At 42.4% G+C, this 23,020-nt stretch overlaps 1 protein-coding gene across 8 annotated transcripts in view; it reads right to left on the bottom strand.

The window, feature by feature from the left end:
• LOC135526548 (ETS-related transcription factor Elf-1-like) overlaps positions 1–23,020 on the bottom strand; it is a 91,980-nt gene that overhangs the window by 33,018 nt on the left and 35,942 nt on the right. Inside the window, exon 1 of one of the 8 annotated variants that reach the window (XM_064955024.1) lies at positions 20,946–21,065. The exons of 6 other annotated variants lie outside the window; for them this stretch is intronic. The gene's annotated coding sequence lies outside the window, so the exon portion shown is untranslated. Of the gene's footprint in view, positions 1–20,339; positions 20,358–20,945; positions 21,066–23,020 lie in introns of those variants that run through there. One more of the 8 variants, XM_064955030.1, reaches the window with a different exon arrangement.

Here is a 23,020-nt window from a genome sequence, read left to right as displayed (position 1 = left end):
CATTGTCACTCTTGCACTCCCTTGAAACTGTGTGTGATTATAGCTGCCTGTGTCCTTGATGAGTACCTATATTAATGTCAAATGTGTGTGATTATATCTGCCTGTCTCCTATAGGTTATACCAGTGCGATGTTCAACATTATGTAAAGTGTCACGACCACCATTTCTGCTGGTGTCAGATCTACCATCCAGCACCGTTGTGTCCTTGAGCAAGGCACTTAACCCCTAAATAATAACCCCTAAATAACAATCCCTACATAACAACCCCTACATAATAACCCCTACATAACAATCCCTACATAATAACCCCTACATAATAACCCCTACATAACAATCCCTACATAATAACCCCTAGAGAATAACCCCTAGAGAATAACCCCTACATAATAACCACTATATAATTCCAGCCAGGGGCGTTGCACTGCGTTAGACTCTGTGCTTTTCCCATAATGTGTTGAGTGTGTTTCTGCTGTCTGGAAAACACATTTCCTTCGCACAATGACAAACATATTACTGTTCAATTCTACAACCATTTCATGTACTTAGATCAGGTTACAGAATCTCATGACGGATAACAAACATGATTTCAGGAATCATGACAGAAGCCAATGTTTTTACATAAACTCAGAAGTGCTTCCCCTCGCTTGTCAGTGTTGCTACACTTTAAAAAGCACATGGTTCCCTTTACTCCATCAAAGACCAGAAGCTGTGAATAGACTAGTCCCCCTTTGATGTCCCGTCTGTAGACCCTTGGGAAGGGGGGTAGCACACCCCTCAACCCCCCAAGGATGTGAGCTCACCCGTGGTCATGAGGGCCAGTATAAATGAGGGGGGCTGTGGAACCATGGGTTTGGTGGAACAGAATACAGCCTCTGGAAAAAGAACACAGTCTTCCTGATGATCTCTGTCCAAGCCCCCGTCAGGAGAGAGGGAGTGATGGGCGGATCATGGGATGGGGGGAGGGCGGGTCGTAGTGAAAGCGTAGCCCACACCCCACAGGCTGGTCTCAAGGGCAATGGAAGGTAAAGGGAAGGCCCGGTGGTCTGCTTAAAGATTGGGGGGGGGGGAGTAGAGAGAGATTCATTGAATTGAAAGAGTCAGGATGGCAACAGTACTTAGAAAGCCCCCCCCCCTTTCTTTCTCTACTGTTGCAGGGTGGGGCCTGTTTGCCTTGAAATGTCTGACCAAGTGTATTCCTGGTCCAATTGTGACTCTGAGAGGGTGGTGAAAAGGAGGGGGAGATGTGTGGGGTTCAAATTAGGAGAGGAGAGGAATACTGTAGCATTTCTTAATATTATTCAGTTCCTTTGGCTTTGATGCCTCATGACTGAACGCTCGAAGAGACTCTGGGTTGAGGTAAGTGATAAAGTAGTCTACAGTACTACTGCCAAGAGATGAGCTATAGGTGTACCTACCATAGGAGTCCCCTCGAAGCCTACCATTGACTATGTACATACCCAGTGTTCGTTTCCCAAATGTGTGATTAAAAGTTGCTTGTTTCTTCCCAGTCTGCTCATAACACAAAGCTCAGATGAGAGAAAGGGGGAGTGGAGAGGAATAATGGGACAAGGGGGTGAGGGGACACTTGCCCCCTCCTAGGGGAATGGACCTCCTGGTGTGGGTAAATGGGGGGGTGCTTCCATTCCATTCCAGGCACCACATTAACCCCTCTCAGTGGGCACAGTGACAACTCTGACAGCTCGGTCTGCTAGGTGACTCTGCGCAAAAAGCAGTGAGACAGGATAGGGACCACACACGGAGCAGACAGCACACATAAACCTGGACGAGGCAGAATCTCCTCTCTCTGCTTCTCTGGGAACAATGTAAACATCCACAGGTCAAGTTCATATGGGAGCCCAGTGAAGAAAGTAGGCATCTACAAGTCAGGTTCATATGGGAGCCCAGTGAAGAAAGTAGGCATCTACAAGTCAGGTTCATATGGGAGCCCAGTCCTGGCTGCATAGAGATAAAGTATATTTATTTTAGGCACATTTCATTCTATGCAGGATACAGTCTATGACATCATTGGTACTGCCCAACTCCAATGCTCCCTTCTAGACTTAAAGGGACAGTTCACTTCAAAGTCAAAATCAATCGCTTAAAATGTAAATCAAATCAAATTTTATTTGTCACATGCGCCGAATACAACAGGTGTGGACCTTACTGTGAAATGCTTACTTACAAGCCCTTAACCAACAATGCAGTTCAAGAAATAGAGTTAAGAAAATATTTATTAAATAAACGAAAGTAAAAAAATAAAATAAAGAAAATTACATAACAATAACAATAACATTGACTCTGTATCGAGTCAATGTGCGGGGGTACAGGTTAGTCAAGGTAATTTGTAAAGGGACTATGCATAGATAATAAACAGCGAGTACCAGCATTATAAATACATGTAAATAGTCTGGGTTAGAGGTCGACCGATTATGATTTTTCAACACCGATACCAATTATTGGAAGACCAAAAAAGCTGATACCGATTAAATCGGGCGATTTTTATTTACATTATTTTTGTAATAATGACAATTACAACAATACTGAATGAACACTTATTTTAACTTAATATAATACATAAATAAAATCAATTTAGTCTCAGATAAATGAAACGTGTTGGTTTAAATAATGCAAAAACACAGTGTTGGAGAAGTAGGTAAAAGTGCAATATGTGCCATGTAAAAAAGCTAACATTTATAGTTCCTTGCTCAGAACATATGAAAGCTGGTTGCTCCTTTTAACATGAGTCTTCAATATTCCCAGGTAAGAAGTTTTAGGTTGTAGTTATTATAGGTATGTATAGGATTATGTCTCTCCATACCATTTGTATTTCATATATCTTTGACTATTGGATGTTCTTATAGGCACTATAGTATTGCCAGCCTAATCTCGGGAGTTGATAGGCTTGAAGTCATAAACAGCACTGTGCTTCAAGCATTGCGAAGAGCTGCTGGCAAATGTAGGAAAGTGCTGTTTGAATGAATGCTTACGAGCCTACTGCTGCATACCACCACTCAGTCAGACTGCTCTATCAAATCATAGATGTCACGTTCTGACCTTAGTTCTTTTGTTATGTCTTTGTTTAGTATGGTCAGGGTGTGAGTTGGGTGGGTTGTCTATGTTCTTTTTTCTATGATTTGAGATTTCTGTGTTTGGCCTGGTATGGTTCTCAATTAGAGGTAGCTGTCAATCGTTGTCCCTGATTGAGAACCATACTTAGGTAGCCGGGTTTCACTTTTGAGTTGTGGGTGATTGTTTTCTGTTTGTGTCTGTTGCACCTGACGGAGCTTTTTCGTTTGTTCTCTTTTGTTACTTTGTATTTAGTGTTCAGTTCCGTTTATTAAGAGGATGAACACTTACCAGTGAGTTAGAGAGTTGGACTAGTAACCAACAGGTTGCAAGTTCAAATCCCCGAGCTGACAAGGTACAAATCTGTCGTTCTGCCCCTGAACAGGCAGTTAACCCACTGTTCCTAGGCAGTCATTGAAAATAAGAATTTGTTCTTAACTGACTTGCCTAGTTAAATAAAGGTTAAAAAAAATACATAAAAATAAAACACTGAATGCAAGAGAAGTGACACAATTTCCCTAGTTAATATTGCCTGCTAACATGAATTTCTCTTAACTAAATATGCAGGTTTAAAAAAATAGACTTGTGAATTGATTTTAAGAAAGGCATTGATTTTTATGGTTAGGTACATTGGTGCAACTATTGTGCTTTTTTCAGGAATGCATTCTTGTTTAATCATTACACATTTGGCGAAGTAGGCTGTGATTCGATGATAAACTAGCAGGCACCGCATTGATTATATGCAACGCAGGGTAAGCTAGTTAAACTAGGAATATCATCAACCATGTGTAGTTAACTAGTGATTACGTGAAGATTGATTGTTTTTTTATAAGATACATTTAATGCTAGCTAGCAACTTATCTTGGCTCCTTGCTGCACTCGAGTAACAGGTGGTCAGCCTGCCACGCAGTCTCCTCGTGGATTGCAATGTAATCGGGGTCCAAAAATGCTGATTACCGATTGTTATGAAAAATTGAAATCATCCATAATTAATTGGTTGACCTCTAGTCTGGGTGGCAATCTGATTAATTGTTCAGCAGTCTTATGGCTTGGGGGTAGAAGCTGTTAAGGAGACCTAGACTTGGCGCTCCGGTACCGTAGCCGTGCGGTAGCAGAGAGAACAGTCTATGACATGGGTGACTGGAGTGTATGAAATGTATGAGTGTTTTGTGAATACGGGCATTGAGAAATTTAGATTTTTAAATTAACTGTCCCTTTTAGAGAGGCCAGAATATGATATGACCCCTGCAATCCTGTCTCACTTCTCTGTTCAATTTCCCTTTTCTCCTATTCAGCATGCCATCCACCATGACTGTCTGTTAGAATTTGAAAGTGCCATGAATCAACCAAACTATTATGTTATCTTAGTCTGAGAGTTTAAAGATAAGCTTGTGACTGAATGAATCATTCGCACCGTCCAATCACAAGTGGGTTATCTGATGCTAGCCAAAAGCCTGTTATCAGCCCAATAGAAATATCAAGGTGGAAGGGCCAGGCTTTTCTATATGATGGGTTAAATGTGAACAATGTCTGTGTGTGAGTGTGTGTGTGAGAGTGTGTGTGCGCACATGCATGTACTCTATATCCCTCCTGTTACTGAATCATTGATTTGGGTGGCCCAGTGCTGAGGGCAGACAGAGATACTACAGTCAGTCATTAGAGAGACCTGCACAGTATCCCAGAGCACATGACAACGGCTGCCTTGTCTGCACAGGCAGAGGGAGGCTGAGATCACTCTCAGCCAGAGGAGAGGAGAAACAAGCAAAGCAAAACAGAAGGGAGGAATGCTCTCTTGCTCTGTTAAAGTGTTCCTCAATTTCACAAGCCTCCACAGAGCAAATAAAGCAGTGTGACTTTAGGCTGGGTGGGGCCACTCTAGACCAGATCTCAGACTGCAGGAGTTAGTAGAAGTAATTACCACTCCACTGTGGCTCACGTCACGTGACTGACGGTTGACTTGCTCCACACACTCCCTCCCTCAAACATGGCTATCTGTTGTAGCATGTCCTCAGCTCTATGTGCTGTAGGAGGAGGGGGAGCTAGCTGAGAACAGACAGCAGAAGACTGCTCTCCCTCTCCCAAAGTAACTAGCAGTCGCAATAACAACCAATTAGAGGCATGGGGTCTGTTCAAAAGGGAGCGATGTTACAGAGCGTTGTATTGTGTAGAACAGATATGACTGTCTGTCAGGTGGAATAGAGATTACCCACTGGGCAAAAAACAGTGGATATGACTGTCTGTTATGTGGAATAGAGATTACCCACTGGGCAAAAAACAGTGGATATGACTGTCTGTTATGTGGAATAGAGATTACCCACTGGGCAAAAAACAGTGGATATGACTGTCTGTTATGTGGAATAGAGATTACCCACTGGGCAAAAAACAGTTGATATGACTGTCTGTTATGTGGAATAGAGATTACCCACTGGGCAAAAAACAGTGGATATGACTGTCTGTTATGTGGAATAGAGATTACCCACTGGGAAAAAAACAGTTGATATGACTGTCTGTTAGGTGGAATAGAGATTACCCACTGGGCAAAAAACAGTGGATATGACTGTCTGTTATGTGGAATAGAGATTACCCACTGGGCAAAAAACAGTTGATATGACTGTCTGTTATGTGGAATAGAGATTACCCACTGGGCAAAAAACAGTGGATATGACTGTCTGTTAGGTGGAATAGAGATTACCCACTGGGAAAAAAACAGTTGATATGACTGTCTGTTAGGTGGAATAGAGATTACCCACTGGGCAAAAAACAGTGGATATGACTGTCTGTTATGTGGAATAGAGATTACCCACTGGGCAAAAAACAGTTGATATGACTGTCTGTTATGTGGAATAGAGATTACCCACTGGGCAAAAAACAGTGGATATGACTGTCTGTTAGGTGGAATAGAGATTACCCACTGGGCAAAAAACAGTTGATATGACTGTCTGTCAGGTGGAATAGAGATTACCCACTGGGCAAAAAACAGTTGATATGACTGTCTGTTATGTGGAATAGAGATTACCCACTGGGCAAAAAACAGTGGATATGACTGTCTGTTATGTGGAATAGAGATTACCCACTGGGCAAAAAACAGTGGATATGACTGTCTGTTAGGTGGAATAGAGATTACCCACTGGGCAAAAAACAGTGGATATGACTGTCTGTTATGTGGAATAGAGATTACCCACTGGGCAAAAAACAGTTGATATGACTGTCTGTTAGGTGGAATAGAGATTACCCACTGGGCAAAAAACAGTTGATATGACTGTCTGTTAGGTGGAATAGAGGTTACCCACTGGGCAAAAAACAGTTGATATGACTGTCTGTTAGGTGGAATAGAGGTTACCCACTGGGCAAAAAACAGTTGATATGACTGTCTGTTATGTGGAAAAGAGATTACCCACTGGGCAAAAAACAGTTGATATGACTGTCTGTTATGTGGAATAGAGATTACCCACTGGGCAAAAAACAGTGGATATGACTGTCTGTTATGTGGAATAGAGATTACCCACTGGGCAAAAAACAGTGGATATGACTGTCTGTTATGTGGAATAGAGATTACCCACTGGGCAAAAAACAGTTGATATGACTGTCTGTTATGTGGAATAGAGATTACCCACTGGGCAAAAAACAGTGGATATGACTGTCTGTTAGGTGGAATAGAGATTACCCACTGGGCAAAAAACAGTGGATATGACTGTCTGTTATGTGGAATAGAGATTACCCACTGGGCAAAAAACAGTGGATATGACTGTCTGTTGTGTGGAATAGAGATTACCCACTGGGCAAAAAACAGTTGATATGATTGTCTGTTAGGTGGAATAGAGATTACCCACTGGGCAAAATACAGTGGATATGACTGTCTGTTATGTGGAATAGAGATTACCCACTGGACAAAAAACAGTTGATATGACTGTCTGTTAGGTGGAATAGAGATTACCCACTGGGCAAAAAACAGTGGATATGACTGTCTGTTAGGTGGAATAGAGATTACCCACTGGGCAAAAAACAGTTGATATGACTGTCTGTTAGGTGGAATAGAGATTACCCACTGGGCAAAAAACAGTTGATATGACTGTCTGTCAGGTGGAATAGAGATTACCCACTGGGCAAAAAACAGTTGATATGACTGTCTGTCAGGTGGAATAGAGATTACCCACTGGGCAAAAAACAGTGGATATGACTGTCTGTTATGTGGAATAGAGATTACCCACTGGGCAAAAAACAGTTGATATGACTGTCTGTTATGTGGAATAGAGATTACCCACTGGGCAAAAAACAGTTGATATGACTGTCTGTTATGTGGAATAGAGATTACCCACTGGGCAAAAAACAGTGGATATGACTGTCTGTTGTGTGGAATAGAGATTACCCACTGGGCAAAAAACAGTTGATATGACTGTCTGTTAGGTGGAATAGAGATTACCCACTGGGCAAAATACAGTGGATATGACTGTCTGTTATGTGGAATAGAGATTACCCACTGGACAAAAAACAGTTGATATGACTGTCTGTTAGGTGGAATAGAGATTACCCACTGGGCAAAAAACAGTGGATATGACTGTCTGTTAGGTGGAATAGAGATTACCCACTGGGCAAAAAACAGTTGATATGACTGTCTGTTAGGTGGAATAGAGATTACCCACTGGGCAAAAAACAGTTGATATGACTGTCTGTCAGGTGGAATAGAGATTACCCACTGGGCAAAAAACAGTTGATATGACTGTCTGTCAGGTGGAATAGAGATTACCCACTGGGCAAAAAACAGTGGATATGACTGTCTGTTATGTGGAATAGAGATTACCCACTGGGCAAAAAACAGTTGATATGACTGTCTGTTATGTGGAATAGAGATTACCCACTGGGCAAAAAACAGTGGATATGACTGTCTGTTAGGTGGAATAGAGATTACCCACTGGGCAAAAACTGGTTGGAATCAATGTTGTTTTCATGTCATTTCGACCCAAAAAAATCTATCTGATGATGTTGAATCAACTTGGAAAACTGACTGGATTTGCAAAAAGTAATCAACGTAAATGTTTACCTAAATGATTTTGTTTTGAATTCATGTTAGTTGACATCTCAATCAAATGTATATAAAATGTTGAACTGCAGTCTGTGCTCAGTGGGAAGCATAGGCTCAACTTGTTAGGCCTACCTTTCTATCTGCCATGTTCTGAACGTTTCACGAAATGTAATACACCCGTGTAACAAACGCACAGCTCCCAGCAGGCCATGCTTCCCTCCTCTTCGCTCTCCACAGCTGAGCTCATTGTTGACCATGAAAGGAGGTAATTTAAGTCAATTGAATGACTAGGCAATGAGTCAGCCTGCATGTGGCAACCACGCAAACATTGTGGGAAACAAGAAAACCGACCAAGAACAAACTATTCTTATCGACCCCGGTTACTTGCTCGAATTACAAAATGTGAGATGTTCAATGTTCAAAAGAGGTGACGTTGTTATAGAGTGGTTGGAGAATGCTCCGATGGTTCTGGTATAACTATGTGATGGGCGGTAGTATTATGGGTGGTGCTGCTTGCTCTAACACTCACTAGCCCTGTATCGAGAGTGTAATATAATGGCCTCAATGCTGTCAGCTCAAGAGTCTCAGAATAGCTCCTGATCTAATGAGCGCTTTTGGGGTGGAAAGGGGAGAAAGTTAGAGGGAAGACAGGGAGAGTGTGGAGTTCTTTCCTGCTTGGTGATAGCGGGGAAACTGACTATCACTGGCATTTCAGGGTGGATGGAGAGGATAGAGAAGAGAGTGGGCATAATTCATTCTACTTCCGGCGCCAACAGAGATGGCCACCTCGCTTCGCGTTCCTAGGAAACTATGCAGTATTTTGTTTTTTTTACGTGTTATTTCTTACATTGGTACCCCAGGTAATCTTTCATTACATACAGTCGGGGTTTCATTACATACAGTCGGGAGGAACTATTGAATATAAGAGCAACGTCAACTCATCATCATTACGACCAGAAATATGACTCTCCCGAAGCGGATTCTGTGTTTTGCCTTCCACCCAGGACAATGGATCAGATCCCAGCCGGCGACCCAAAACAATGAGGCCGTAAAAGGGGCAAACAAAGCGGTCTTTTGGTCAGGCTTCGGAGAAGGGCACATCGCGCACCGCTCCCTAGCATACTAATCGCCAATGTCCAGTCTCTTGACAACAAGGTTGATGAAATCCGAGCAAGGGTAGCATTCCAGAGAGACACCAGAGACTGACGTTCTTTGCTTCATGGAAACATGGCTCACTCGAGAGATGCTAACGGAGTCGGTGCAGCCAGCTGGTTTCTTCACGCATCGCGCCGACAGAAGCAAGAAGAGGGGCGGAGGGGTATGCCTTATGATTAACGAGACGTGGTGTGATCATAACAACATACAGGAACTTAAGTCCTTCTGTTCACCAGACTTAGAATTCCTCACAATCAAATGTCGACCGCATTATCTACCAAGGGAATTCTCTTCGATTATAATCACAGCCGTATATATCCCCCCCCCCCCCCCCAAGCAGAAACATCAATGGCCCTGAACAAACTTTATTTGACTCTATGTAAACTGGAAACCACATATCCTGAGGCTACATTCATTGTAGCTGGGGATTTTAACAAGGCTAATCTGAAAACAAGACTCCCTAAATTCTATCAACATATCGATTGTGCTACCAGGGCTGGTAAAACCCTGGATCATTGTTATTCTAACTTCCGTGATGCATATAAGGCCCTCCCCCGCCCTCCTTTCGGAACAGCTGACCACGACTCCATTTTGTTGCTTCCAGCCTCCAGACAGAGACTAAAACAAGAAGCTCCCGCGCTCAGGTCTGTTCAACGCTGGTCCGACCAATCTGATTCCACGCTTCAAGACTGCTTCGATCACATGGATTGGGATATGTTCTGCATTGCGTCCAACAACATTGACAAATATGCTGATTCGGTGAGCGAGTTCATTAGAAAGTGCATCGGTGATGTTATACCCACAGTAACGATTAAAACGTTCCCAACCCAGAAACTGTGGATTGATGGCAGCATTTGTGCGAAACTGAAAGCGTACATTTTTTTTAAAAACGACTACCGCCCCGTAGCACTCACTTCCGTCCTCATGAACTTCTTTGAGAGACTAGTCAAGGACCACATCACCTCCACCCTACCTGACACCCTAGACACACTCCAATTTGCTTACCGCCCCAATAGGTTCACAGACGACGCAATCGCAACCACACTGCCCAAACCCATCTGGACAAGGGGAATACCTATGTGAGAATGTTGTTCATCGACTACAGCTCAGCATTTAACACCATAGTACCCTCCAAACTTGTCATCAACTCGAGACCCTGGGTCTCGACCCCGCCCTGTGCAACAGGGTACTGGATTTCCTGACGGGCCGCCCCCGGTTGGTGAGGGTAGGTAGCATCATCTCCACCCCGCTGATCCTCAACACTGGGGCCCCACAAGGGTGCGTTCTGAGCCCTCTCCTGTACTCCCTGTTCACCCAAGACTGCGTGGCCATGCACGCCTCCAACTCAATCATCAAGTTTGCAGACAACACTACAGTGCTATGCTTGATTACCAACAACGATGAGACGGCCTACACCTCACACTCAACGTCAACAAAACAAAGGAGATGATTGTGGACTTCAGGAAACAGCAGAGGGAACACCCCCCTATGCACATCGACGGGACAGTAGTGGAGAGGGTAGTAAGTTTTAAGTTCCTCTGCATACACATCACGGACAAACTGAATTGGTCCACCCACACAGACAGTGTTGTGAAGAAGGCGCAGCAGCGCCTCTTCACCCTCAGGAGGCTGAAGAAATTTGGCTTGTCACCAAAAGCACTCACAAACTTCTACAGATGCACAATCGAGAGCATCCTGTCGGGCTGTATCACCGCCTGGTACGGCAACTGCTATGCCCACAACCGTAAGGCTCTCCAGAGGGTAGTGAGGTCTGCACAACGCATCACCAGGGGCAAATTACCTGCCCTCCAGGAAACCTACACCACCCGATGTCACATGAAGGCCATAAAGATCATCAAGGACAACAACTGTCTGTTCACCCCGCTATCATCCAGAAGGCGAGGTCAGTACAGGTGCATCAAAGCAGGGACCAAGAGACTGAAAAACAGCTTCTATCTCAAGGCCATCAGACTGTTAAACAGCCACCACTAACATTGAGTGGCTGCTGCCAACATACTGACTCAACTCCAGCCACTTTAATAATGGAAATGGTTGGAAATTTACGTAAAAAAAATGTGTCACTAGCCACTTTAAACAATGCCACTTAATATAATGTTTAAATATCCTACAATACTCATCTCAAATGTATATACTGTACTCTATACCATCTACTGCATCTTGCTATGCCATTCTGTACCATCACTCATTCATATATCTTTATGTACATATTCTTTATCCCTTTACACTTGTGTGTATAAGGTAGTAGTTGTGGAATTGTTAGGTTAGATTACTCGTTGGTTATTACTGCATTGTCGGAGCTAGAAGCACAAGCATTTCGCTACATTCGCATTAACATCTGCTAACCATGTGTATGTGACAAATACAAATTTGTTTTGATTTGATTTGATCACACTTCTCTCTTCACTAAACACCACAAAGTTTAGGAAAACTGACCCACTACAGTCAATTACAACAGCTCATCATATCCCAGTGACGGAATATAGCCCTCTACTTGAGTAGTTCAGTCTCAGTGAGAGAGACAAACAGAAAAGCTTAGCCTAAAATACATCTCTAGAGCATGGTCTCGTTCCCAGAAACTGCTAGCTATTAGCCTGGCAAAAGTGACGGGACCTATATATTAGGCGGTGTCAGAGGAAGGCCCCCAAAATGTTTTTGTCAAAGACTCCAGTCACCCAAGTCATAGACTGTTCTCTCTGCTACCTCACGGCAAGCGGTACCGTGGGCGCCAAGTTTAGGACCAAAAGGATCCTTAACAGCTTCTACCCACAAGACATAAGGCAATGAATCAAATGGCCACCTGGACAATTTACATTGACACTAGTTTATTTAGTAAATATTTTCTTAACTCTATTTCTTTAACTGCATTGTTGGTTAAGGGCTTGCAAGAAAGCATTTCACGGTAAGGAATACCTTCACCTGTTGTATTAGGCGCATGTGACAAATACAATTTGATTTGAAACCAAAGCAGCTACATTTTCATACACTACCAATCAAAAGTTAAAACACCTACTCATTCAAGGGTTTTTCTTTATTTTTTTTTACTATTATCTAAATTGCAGAGTAATAGTGAAGAATTCATAACTATAAAATAAACTATAAAATAACACATATGGAATAATGTTGAAACCAAAAAAGTGTTAAACAAATCAAAATATAATATGCCTTGATGACAGCTTTTCTGCAAAGAAACCACTACTAAAAGGTCACCAATTATAAGAAGAGACTTGCACGAGCAATGGACACTCTTGGCATTCTCTCCAGCTTCATGAGGTTGTCCCCTGGAATGCATTTCAATTAAAAGGTGTGCCTTCTTAAAAGTTAATTTGCGGAATTTCTTTCCTTTTTAATGCGTTTGACCTTTTTAATGCATTGTGTTGTGGCAAGGTAGGGTAAAACAGGTAGCCTAGTGGTTAGAGCTTTGGACTGGTAACCGAAAGGTTGCAAGATTGAATCCCTGAGCTGACAAGGTAAACATCTGTCATTCTGCCCCTGAACAAGGCAGTTAACCCACTGTTCCTAGGCTGTCATTGAAAATAAGAATTTGTTCTTAACTGAAATGCCTATATAAATAAAGATACATTTTGTTTTTAAAATACCAAGTCCACACTATGGCAAGAACAGCTCAGATAAGCAAAGAGAAATGACAGTCCATCATTACTTTAAGACATGAAGGTCAGTCAATACGGAAAATTACAAGAACTTTGATAGTTACTTCAAGTGCAGTCGCAAAAACCATCAAGAGCTATGATGAAACTGGCTCTCAAGAGGACTGCTAGGAAAAGAAGACCCAGAGTTACCTCTGCTGCAGAGGACAAGTTCATTAGTTACCAGCCTCAGAAATTTCAGCCCAAATAAATGCTTCACAGAGTTCAAGTAACAGACACATCTCAACATAAACTGTTCAAAGGAGAACAGTTACCATGAACAGTTACCATGAAGGAACTGGTACTGAACTGAACTTTGCCTTCATGGTAAAATTACTGCAAAGAAACCACTCCTAAAAGACACCAATAAGAAGAAGAGACTTGCTTGGGCCAAGAAACACGAGCAATGGACATTAGACCGATGGAAATCTGTCCTTTGGTCTGGAGTCCAAATTGGAGATTTTTGGTTCCAACCGACGTGTCTTTGTGAGACGCGGTGAGGCTGAGCGGATGATCTCTGCATGTGAATTTCCCACCGTAAATTATGGAGGAGGTAGTGTTATGGTGTGGGGATGCTTTGATGGTGACACTGTCTGTGATTTATTTAGAATTCAAGGCACAGTTAATCAGCATGGCTACCACAGCATTCTGCAGCGATACGTCATCCCATCTGGTTTGGGCTTAGTGGGACTCTCATTTGTTTTTCAACAGGACAATGACTCAACACACCTCCTGGCTGTTTAAGGGCTATTTTACCAAGAAGGAGAGTGATAGAGTGCTGCATCAGATGACCTGGCCTCCACAATGTTTTTATTTCACCTTTATTTAACCAGGTAGGCTAGTTGAAAATAAGTTCTTATTTACAACTGCAACTTGGTCAAGATAAAGCAAAGCAGTGCGACACAAACAACAACACAGAGTTACACATGGAATAAACAAACATACAGTCAATAACACAATAGAGAAAGTCTATATACAGTGTGTGCAATTGAGGTAGGATAAGGGGGGTGAGGCAATAAATAGGCCATAGTGGCGAAATTATTACAGTATGGCAAATTAAACACTGGGGTGATAGATGTGTAGAAGATGAGTGTGCAAGTAGTGATACTGGGGTGCATCTTCAGTGATTTTTGCAGTTCATACCAGTCATTGGCAGCAGAGAACTGGAAGGAAAGGCGGCCGAAGGAAGAATTGGCTTTGGGGGTGACCAGTGAGATATACCTGCTGGAGCGCGTGATGCTGCTATGGTGACCAGTGAGCTGAGATAAGGCTGGGCTATACCAAGCAACAACTTATAGATGACCTGGAGCCAGTGGGTTTGGCAACGAATATGAAGCGAGGGCCAGCCAACGAGAGCACACAGGTCGCAGTGGTGGGTAGTATATGGGGCTTTGGTAACAAAACGGATGGCACTGAGATAGACTGCATCCAATTTGCTGAGTAGAGTGTTGGAGGCTATTTTGTAAATGACATCACTGAAGTCAAGGATCGGTAGGATAGTCAGTTTTACTAGGGTATGTTTGGCAGCATGAGTGAAGGATGCCTTGTTGTGAAATAGGAAACCGATTCTTGATTTAATTTGGGATTGGAGATGCTTAATGTTAGTCTGGAAGGAGAGTTTACAGTCTAACCAGACACCTAGGTATTTGTAGTTGTCCACATCTAAGTCAGAACTGTCCAGAGTAGTTATGCTGGACGGGTGGGTAGGTTCATTGATAATTTGTGTGAGATTGAGGGCATCTAGTTTAGATTGTTAGACGGCCGGGGTGTTAAGCATATCCCAGTTTAGGTCACCTAGCAGTACAGGCTCTAAAGATAGATGGGGGGGCAATCAATTCACATATGGTGTCCAGGGTAACGCTGGGGCTGAATGTGGTCTATAAGAAGCGGCAACGGTGAGAGACTTGTTTCTGGAAAGGTGGATTTTTAGAAGTAGAAGCTCGAATTGTTTGGGCACAGACCCTGGATATTATGACAGAACTCTGCAGGCTGACTCTGCAGTAGATTGCAACTCCGCCCCCTTTGGCAGTTCCCCGACCTCAACCAAATTGAGAGGGTTTGGGATGAGTCGGACCGCAGAGTGAAGGAAAAGCAGCCAACAAGTGTTCAGTATATGTGGAAACTCCTTCAAGACTGTTGGAAAAGCATTCCTGGTGAAGCTGGTTGAGAGAATGCCAAGAGTGTGCAAAGCTGAAATCAAGGCAAAGGGTGGCTATTTTAAGAATCTCAAACATTTAATATTTTGATTTGTTTGTTAAACACATTTTTGGTTACTACATGATTCCATATGCGTAATTTCATAGTTTTGATGTATTCATTATTATTCTACAATGTAGAAGATAGTAAAAATAAAGAAAAACCTTGAATGAGTAGGTGTTCTAAAACTTTTGACTGGTAGTGTAGATCTGACCTGAGAGCAAAGCAAAATACCAATGTACAAGTTGTCAGAAAACCCCAGAAAAACAGAGGACAACACCACATTTTTGTGCTCATCAAGTGTGGTCAGCAGAGAAGTGCTGTTTTGCAGGAATCATCTGGGTTCCTGTTGGGGAAATGACTCAGTGGTATTAGGCTGGTGTCAAGTCAATCCTGGAGCTCTCTGATAGCCAGTGCCGGGCCTGAGAGGATTCTGGCCTCATGCACATCAACAGGGACATAAAACACATGGTGTCAGCAGACCAGAGGCTAAGAAATGTACTTCATTTAACAACAACAGCAAAACCCTACTAAGGGAGACAATGAACTGACCACTCTTCTGACATAAGTCACAGACAATTAAACATCAAGTCTTTTAGACATGCAAGTTGCTAAAAACTTTTGAGACATCTCACACCATGTCCCATGTTAGCGGAACAAAGCATTGACAGCCTTCCAAGGCAAACTAGCCCAGTTGTTTGGGAATTATACATAAGCATAAAAGGTCACAGTCTTCCTCAATTAGGAGGCTGCTGCCTCGGCACCAGAGAACAGTGTACACAGACAATGTCCTTTCACCACCACAGCAACCTACAGCAGTGTGTGTAAAAACTGGCAGTAGTTTTCGCTGCTTTGCTTGGCACATGTTCATGCATGGGCCATGGTAGAGTACTACGCTCACAGTCCTGACATGTTTCAACTTTATTGGGGAATAGGAGGTTAGAGGTTGCCATGCTGGGTGAGATATATGGCCAGAAATGAAGGCAGAGGACATAGGCATCCTCTAACGACGCCTAGCTTTACCCTTACCCGTATGTACATATCTACCTCAATTACCTCATACCCCAGCACATCGACTCATACTGGCATCCTGTGTATATAGCCAAGTTATCCTTACTGATTGTGTATTTATTCCTTGTGTTACTATTTTTCTATTATTTCTCAATTTTTCTCACTGCATTGTTGGAAAGGGCCCATAAGTAAGCACTGCACTGTTAGTCTGCACCTGTTGTTTAGGAAGCATGTGACAAATACAATTTGATTAGACTTGATTTGAGCTGGCGAGTGCGGCCGGGTAAAGCGAAACAACAAAACATGCCGCTATGTCTCAAATCAAATCAAATGTTATTGGTCATATACACATGGAAAGCAGATGTTATTGCGAGGGTAGCAAAATGCTTTGTGCTACTAGTTCCGACAGTGCAACAATATCTAACATGTAATCTGGACTGATATGTCTGAGTTCTACAGTGCTGCATTGAGAGTTACATTAACACACAGTTCTACAGTGCTGCATTGAGAGTTACATTAACACACAGTTCTACAGTGCTGTTACTGTTCGGTTATGTCTGACGTTTGGTATATGGGATTGATTACGCTGTTCTGTAGGAGTCAGTTGAGTTTTATAATAAACAACATTGAGTTGATAATGGAGCCGTCGTTCTAAACAAAACAACTGCATCCTAACCAACAGTGATGTCTGTCTGTTGTAGTAATGCACAGGGAGGTGGGCTGGTGTGCTACGGCCAAATGAAGATGGAGAGAAAAAGGTCACCTCCAGTACAGGGTTTTCAGTGGGAGAGATGGAATTTAATCTGATCTCTCGTAAACCTTGTACTATTCCACTGCAGCCCCAGGCTCTGAGTGAGAGAAGGTCTAATATGGACAAGGTTGCAGGCAGCAGCACCCTCACCCAGACAACTGCTGCTAGTGCTAACTTTCTAAGGCCAACCCCGAAGAGCTACAGCATTCTGTGGTGTGTGGCAATACAGACTGGTGCTGCTAGTGCTAACTCGCTAAGGTTAAATCTGAAGAGCTATAGCTAGCCCTCTGGTGTGACAACACAGCTCATAGTGCTACCTCACAGCTCATAGAGCCACACGAGTACCATGATCATTTGCATGGTAATTTACTATGTTTTATTAGCAGACAGATCAGCTGTGTTTGTAGAGTCAAGAGCATGATAATCTAATTTATTGATCGTAGATTATCAAAATTCACATGACTTCTGCATTGAGTCTTCATACGGATGTGGGAGAGTTAAATCATTCAAATCTAGGAATGTTTTTGTTGTATTACTAATTCTAGCTTACTTGTAGCCTACACAAGTATCCTGAAGCTTTGGAAATATATTGACACACACACCTCCTATCATGGCAGAGCATACCATGCATGAGGACAGAGAGAAGAGGGAGTAGAAAACTGAAAATAGAGGCGCAAAATATAATTGAGAGAAGAGAAACAAACAGCAGCGACAAACTGACCTGTGAAGCTTGCGCTGACAGGAAATGCATCACTGGGTTTCAGCAAACTTCCTGTCTGTTAAACCACATTCAGTAGAAAACCTCTCTCAGTGCAAGAGTCTAATGTTATTTTGCACAACTACCCCTACTCGCTTCTAACTAACTCATTGGGTCTTTGTCGTGTTTCTACCCTTCCTCGGGAACTGTGGGGTCTGAAATTATTGACAACCTTGATAAAGATGAGCAATAATGACTGTATAAAATAAATAATATTTTATGCTGTATTGTATACAACATTTTGGGGGGGAATTATATTATTTTCTAACACAATTGCTCAGAGAAAGAGATATTGTTAAACAAGTAATACATTTTTTTTCTTAAAGATTCCTATAAATAAAGTAGTCAAAAGTTTTGTATTTGTTCCCATATTCCGAGCACAAAATGATTACATCAAACTTGTGATGCTACAAACTTTTGGATGCATTTTCAGTTAGTTATGTTTGTGTTTAAGATAATTTTGTGCCCAATAGAAATGGTAAGTAATGTATTGTTTCATTTTGCAGTAACTTTTATTGTAAATAAGAATAGAATAGGTTTCTAAACACTTCTACATTAATGTGGATGTTACCATGAATATGGATAATCCTGAATAAATCGTGAATAATGATTGAGTGAGGGTCAAAGATCATACCCCAAGACATTCTAACCTCTCACCATTACAATAACGGGATGTGAGCATGTCTTTGGGGTATGATCTTTGACCCTCTAACTTTCCCACTAATCTTTATTCATGATTCATTCAGGATTATTTCGTTTATACAGTCCTTATTGCTCATCTTTATCAATCATTTCAGACCCCACTCTATGTACACTACCCCAAAGTTTGGGGTCACTTGATCAGAAATACAGTGTAGACATTGTTAATGTTGTAAATCATGATTGTAGCTGGAAACGGCTGATTTTTAATGGAATATCTACAGAGACATACAGAGGCCCATTATCAGCAACCATCACTCCTGTGTTCCAATGGCATGTTGTGTTAGCTAATCCAAGTTGATCATTTTAGAAGGCTAATTGATCATTAGAAAACCATTTTGCAATTATGTTAGCACAGCTGAAAACTGCTGTACTGATTAAAGAAGCAATAAAACTGTCCTTCTTTAGACTAGTTGAGTATCTGGAGCATCAGAATTTGTGGGTTCGATTACAGGTTCAAAATGGCCAGAAACAAAGACCTTCCTTTTGAAACTCGTCAGTCTATTCTTGTTCCGAGAAATGAAGGCTATTCCATGTGAGAAATTGCCAAGAAACTGAAGATCTTGTACAACGCTGTGTCCTACTCCTTTCACAGAACATTGCAAACTGTCTCTAAGCAGAATAGAAATAGGAGAGGGAGGCCCCAGTGCACAACTGAGCAAGAAGACAAGTACTTTACAGTGTCTAGTTTGAGAAACAGACACCTCACAAGTCCTCAACTGACAGCTTCATTAGTACCCACAAAACACCAGTCTCAACGTCAACAGTGAAGATGCGACCCCCCGGGATGCTGGCTTTCTAGGCAGAGTTGCAAAGAAAAAGCCATATCTCAGACTGGTCAATAAAAAGAAAAGATTAAGATGGGCAAAAGAACACAGACACTGGACAGAGATATGGCTTTTTCTTTGCAACTCTGCCTAGAATGCCAGCATCCCGGAGTCGCCTCTTCACTGTTGACGTTGAGACTGGTGTTTTGCAGGGAATTTCTAAGTGACCCCAAACTTTTGAATGGTAGTGTATTAAAAATGCCCGTATTCAATTGTAAATATGAAAAACAGTGTGATTGCTAGAGGTCGACCGATTATGATTTTTCAACGCCGATACCGATACCAATTATTGGAGGACCAAAAAGCAGCTACCGATTAAATCGGCCGATTTATTTATTTATTTATTTGTAATAATGACAATTACAACAATACTGAATGAACACTTATTTTAACTTAATATAATACATCAATAAAATCCATTTAGCCTCAAGTAAATAATGAAACATGTTCAATTTGGGTTACATAATGCAAAAACAAAGTGTTGGAGAAGAAAGTAAAAGAGCAATATGTGCTATGTAAGAAAGCTAACGTTTCAGTTCCTTGCTCAGAACATGTGAATATATGAAAGCTCGTGGTTCCTTTTAACATGAGTCTTCAATATTCCCAGGTAAGACGTTTTAGGTTGTAGTTATTATAGGACTATTTCCCTCTATACCATTTGTATTTCATTAACCTTTGACTATTGGATATTCTTATAGGCACTTTAGTATTGCCAGTGTATAGCTTCCGTCCCTCTCCTCGCTCCTCCATTGGCTCGAACCAGCAAAACAACGACAACAGCCACCATCGAAGCAGCGTTACCAATGCAGAGCAAGGGGAACAACTACTCGAAGGCTCAGAGCGAGTGACGTTTGAAACTCTATTAGCTAGCCATTTCACTTTGGTTACACCAGCCTCATCTCGGTAGTTGATAGGCTTGAAGTCATAAACAGCGCAATGCTTGACGCACAATGAAGAGCTGCTGGCAAAATGCACGAAAGTGCTGTTTTGAATTAATGTTTACGCGCCTGCTTCTGCCTACCACCGCTCAGTCAGATTCTTAGATACTTGTATGCTTGTATGCTCAGTCAGATTATATGCAACACAGGACACGCTAGATACTATCTAGTAATATCATCAACCATGTGTAGTTAACTAGTGATTATGATTGATTGTTTTTTATAAGATAAGTTTAATGCTAGCTAGCAACTTACCTTGGCTTACTGCATTCGCGTAACAGGCAGTCTCCTTGTGGAGTGCAACGAGAGAGAGGCAGGTCGTTATTGCGTTGAACTAGTTAACTGTCAGGTTGCAAGAATGGATCCCCCGAGCTGACAAGGTGAAAATCTGTCGTTCTGCCCCTGAACGAGGCAGTCAACCCACCGTTCCTAGGCCGTCATTGAAAATAAGAATGTGTTCTTAACTGACTTGCCTAGTTAAATAAAGGTATAAAAATAAAATGAAAATACATAAAAATCGGCACATCGGCGCCCAAAAATACAGATTTCCGGTTGTTATGAAAACTTGATCGGCCCTAATTAATCGGCCATTCGAATTAATCGGTCGACCTCTAGTGATTGCACAGCATGACAGTGAGCCTCTTCTTGTTACCCTAGATATGCTATACCTTCCCTTCCAAAACTCACACTTACATCTAATATGTAGACACAGACAGAAACCTGACTTGGTAACCCCTTCTGTTCCTTCCTTCCTTCCACATGTGTTCGTGAGGTTTATGCCAATTCTAAGACGAACCAAGCTCCTGTCACACTATGTTCTGCCAGTAAAGCATTGGTCAAACATAATAGTTTCTATCTTACCTGAGGTAAATAGCCCACCGTCCAAAGCATGGATTCTGAATGATAGTCATGGTGTGGTCTTGATAACATTTTTCAGAACTACCCCACCACCAGCAATCTGTTTCTATTATGTGGCAACAGGCCACACGCCACAGATAGGAAGAGCCATTTGACTTGTGAAAACAGGACAGGAAATTGCAGAAAGGGGCAAAAAAATACATCTGCCCCCTTATATCTCGAGTAAAGCTAGCAGCTACATGAGTGCTACAAGAGGCTACTCATTAAAATGTAAATTCGGCCATTTTACCTGTTCACAGAATAGCAAGAATGATTAGAATCCAGAAACTCGAAAGGTGCCTATTGGTCATCTGTGATCAAACACAAAGAATGATATTGAAGAGCAGCGATGCAAATCTCACATGGGAGATGGTTGTTTGTTCATCATCATTGACCCCATCTCCAATCTGGTTCATGCACACTGAGGTGAAATTATTAGCTATTAACAGGATCCAGTTGTGAACTAACATGATTGCAAAATGTGGGTGTAGACGGATGACTCTGTTGTGGAAGAATCTTTACACTTGTCCTTGGTCCAACAATTAGTTCCCTGCTTCTCGAGACACGTCAAAAGAAAGTTTGAGGTTTATGTATGAAGTTCATTGTATATCTAATGGTTTTGACATATGTCATATGAGCCTGGGTGGTTTTTAGCTGGTTAAGTCTCTCTCTCTGGGCTTTTAGGACCTTATGTGTTTGGGTGACACAATGGGTTGAAATGGAAAAGACAGAGACAATGAAAGTATGCATCTCTGTGCTTACTGTGCATTGACAATTCTCCTCTCTCAGAAATATTTTAATTGCTTTGTTTTGAAGACTCTCCCGTTGTTTTGGCTGCTGTGAGGTAACAATTTGGTACATGGCCAGACTGGAATAGAAAAAAACACTTTCAGCTCCATCCAGCATCCCAAAGTTGCACAGAAACCTCCCTCTATCTCCTAAGCAACAGCTGCCTAAACGCTAACATAGTACCCCTTTAAGTCAAAATGAAGTGAAAACTACTGCTAAGACATGGCCCTGTGAAGCTAATTCCAAGTCCAATGGCCCTCAGATGGACTTTTTTTTAACTCTGCTCCATGGTAGCAGATGTGTGATTGTGAAATACCACCGCCCCCGCCAACTCTCTGTCTCACAAACACACACACACACACACACACACACACAAACAAACGCCCACCCCTGATCTGTTTACATTCATACCAATACCGACATGTCACAGCACAGGTCGGCAGGAGGATACAAAAAAAACGGAAAAATATACCAGCAGCACCATGCTTCACAGTACCCACACCCACCATGCTTCACAGTACCCACACCCACCATAATTCACAGTACACACACCCACCATGCTTCACAGTACCCACACCCACCATGCTTCACAGTACCCACACCCACCATAATTCACAGTACACACACCCACCATAATTCACAGTACACACACCCACCATGCTTCACAGTACACACACCCACCATGCTTCACAGTTCACACACACACCATGCTTCACAGTTCACACACACACCATGCTTCACAGTACACACACCCACCATAATTCACAGTACACACACCCACCATGCTTCACAGTACACACACCCACCATAATTCACAGTACACACACCCACCATGCTTCACAGTACACACACCCACCATGCTTCACAGTTCACACACACACCATGCTTCACAGTTCACACACACACCATGCGTCACAGTACACACACCCACCATGCTTCACAGTACACACACCCACCATAATTCACAGTACACACACCCACCATGCTTCACAGTACACACACCCACCATGCTTCACAGTTCACACACACACCATGCTTCACAGTTCACACACACACCATGCTTCACAGTTCACACACACTCCATGCCTCACAGTTCATACACCCACCATGCTTCACAGTGCGCACACCCACCATGCTTCACAGTGCGCACACCCACCATGCTTCAGAGTGCACACACCCACCATGCTTCACAGTGCGCACACCCACCATGCTTCACAGTTCACACACACACCATGCTTCACAGTTCACAC

Source organism: Oncorhynchus masou, chromosome 32 (assembly GCF_036934945.1).
Source record: "Oncorhynchus masou masou isolate Uvic2021 chromosome 32, UVic_Omas_1.1, whole genome shotgun sequence".
NCBI classification, from domain to species: Eukaryota; Metazoa; Chordata; class Actinopteri; order Salmoniformes; family Salmonidae; genus Oncorhynchus; species Oncorhynchus masou.
Note: the sequence above shows the minus strand (reverse complement) of the source record. Positions and strands in the feature narration are given on the sequence as shown.